Consider the following 2,643-nt stretch of genomic DNA (forward strand, 5'->3'; position numbering starts at 1 on the left):
ATTTAAAAGACGAGTAGATGAGGCACTTAGGGACATGGTTTAGTGGACATGGTGGTGTTGGGTCGATGGTTGGACTCGATGATCTTAGAGGTCTTTTCCAACCTTAATGATTCTATGATTCTATGAAGGCAGTGATGTCCAAAGTACTGAAAAGAAGAAACCAGTCTTTTTAGTTGTCCCAGTCCAGCTTTTAGTCCCCAGTCATTTATGTTGTCCACGGAAGTCAATTTTGTGGGAGAGAATATGTGAAAGTATGACCAGTAGCAACTTACTACTCAAGAGGCCAAAACAATTGACGTGAGGAGCACCTCTGTTACTAGACTGCATTTGCTTCATATAGCCTGTCTGACTGAAACTGTTTGGAGGATGAAGGGCTGCTGTATGCAGAATTTAAATCTTGAGTCAGGTTAGCACAGTGTCCTGTAAGAAACAAAGGCTAGACCCTGTACTCCTGCATTATAAACCGACTTTGGTTATGTAAGTTGACACTGAAGAGCACCAGACTGTAAAGCTACAGCAGTTAGCTTTTACATGTGACTTACCAACTGGATTCAATTTTATTAGAAATGGGACTGGATGTAACAGAGCACACAGTTACGAAACCCACAACATAAAACTCCCAAAACTTTTATGCTTAAATCTAAAGGGTACGGATTCAAAATTACAGGGGAAGATGGAAATGAGGGAAAGACACCGTAAGAGGAGACTTTGAAGCTGTGACAGATGTGGTTGATGTAAATGGAGAAGATATACAGCAGAGGATCTGATCCAAGGACCACTCCCACAGTGAGCGAGACCATAGTGAGAAATCTCCTACCCCCTTCCTGTGACCCTGGAACAAGCTAATATTAAACAGCGACTAGGCAAAAACCAGAAAAAAAGAAAGGCTTATGGCTTGACTGAGATTTCTAAGAACTGAAAGGCTGAAGAACTACCAGTTGCTCGATGCCATTGTAAAAACTGGATAAAAAATGAGTATGTCAGTTTGTTCCACACAGGCACTTTCCTCTAATACTGAATCATAGGCTTCCCAAAAATTGTGCTAACATCTGGGATGCCCATACAGAGTTCAGAAAAATAATGGTTGGATGCCTCTGCACCTAGTGGTTTTTTTGAGCTCAAAGAATACAGTAAGGTTATTTTTCTTAAGAATCTTGTGATTAGTAGCTCACTGTAACAGCTGATTTCATTTTTTGTTGACACTTTCATTTTTTTCAAAGGTTGTTATTTTGTTCCAGCTAGTCATCAGACTTATTGAAAAGACAATGCTGGCATGTTCTATTCAGAAAGAAGGTTTTATTTTAAGTTTGACCAACACTCCTAACAAAGCATTTTTTGTTGTTCGGATTTGTTCCAGAGCTATATGTAGGTGAATGCTGACTTATGCCCTAGCCCTTCAGCTTCGTTAGAGTAGGTGAATAAAATGTCTCATAAGTCCCTCATTTCTGACACACCAGCTAGCATCATGTGCACTGATACTACTGACAATATACTCAGTCTATTAATACATGGCTCCATAGCTGGTGTCTCCACCAGAATTTTGGGTGTTTCGATAATGGGATGGTCTACACGGCACCAGGCCTGCTGGCGTGGGATGGGATTAATCTTTCTCAAGGGGGAAAGAGGGTCTTTGCTTACAAGCTAGCAGGGCTTATTGACAGAGCTTTAAACTAGGCTTGAAGGGGGAAGGGGTTAATATCAGGCTCACCTGTGACAAGATATGGGATGACATGCCAAGCTTAGAGGGACAGGGTACTAGTGAGGGCCCTCAGCCTGTTGGTCTGAGATGTGCTGGGTACACTGGAGCACACCTGAAGTCTTACGAGATGAGCTAGGGGCTGCTGAGGTAATAGGAGCCAACAGGGGAACACTGGTGAAATACCTCAAAGGAATTAAGGTGTGTTCCTCTAACAAGGTGACACAGCCGACAGCCCAGCTGAAGTGCCTCTACACCAAAGCACGCAGCATGGGCAACAAACAGGAGGAGTTGGAAGCCACCGTGCTTCTAGAAAGCTACAATCTAGTTGCCATTACCGAAACTTGGTGGGACAAATCCCATGACTGGAGTGCAGCTATCGATGGCTACAGGCTGTTCAGAAGGGACAGACGAGAAAGGAGGGGCGGAGGAGTTGTCCCCTCTGTCAAGAAATGGAAAGACTGTGAAGACCTGTCTCTGAAGAATAGCCATGAGCAGGTTGAAAGCTTATGGGTAAGAATTAGAGACCGAGGCAACAAAGGGAACCTTGTGGTTGGTGTTTAGTACAGGCCACCTGATCAAGGGGAGCCTACTAACAAAGCCTTCTTACTCCAGCTACAGGAGGCATCGTGCTCACAGGCTCTCATCCCCTTGGGGGATTTCAACCACCCCGACATCTGCTGAAAAGTAGCACAGCAGCTGTTGGCAATCCAGGAGACTCCTGGAGTGCATCAAGGACAACTTCTTAAGCCAGGTAATAGACAGCCCTACCAGAAGGGATGTGTTACTGGACCTGTTGGTCACCAACACAAGTGAGCTAATCAGCCTGGGCTGCAGTGATCATGCACCGGAGTTCACAGTCCTGAGGGATACGGGACAGGCAAAGAGTAAAGTCAGGACCCTGAATTTTAGGAAAGCAAAATTCCAGCTGTTCAAGGAATTAGTCA

The 2,643-nt window shown here is 44.5% G+C and overlaps 1 pseudogene; it reads left to right on the plus strand.

Annotated features, from left to right (window-relative positions):
• Positions 1-1,786: 1,786 nt before the first annotated feature.
• The window catches only part of LOC109279323, a 44,007-nt pseudogene continuing 43,150 nt past the window's right edge, over positions 1,787-2,643 (plus strand).

This window comes from Aptenodytes forsteri, unplaced genomic scaffold, assembly GCF_000699145.1.
Source record: "Aptenodytes forsteri isolate BGI_AS27 unplaced genomic scaffold, ASM69914v1 Scaffold46, whole genome shotgun sequence".
NCBI classification, from domain to species: Eukaryota; Metazoa; Chordata; class Aves; order Sphenisciformes; family Spheniscidae; genus Aptenodytes; species Aptenodytes forsteri.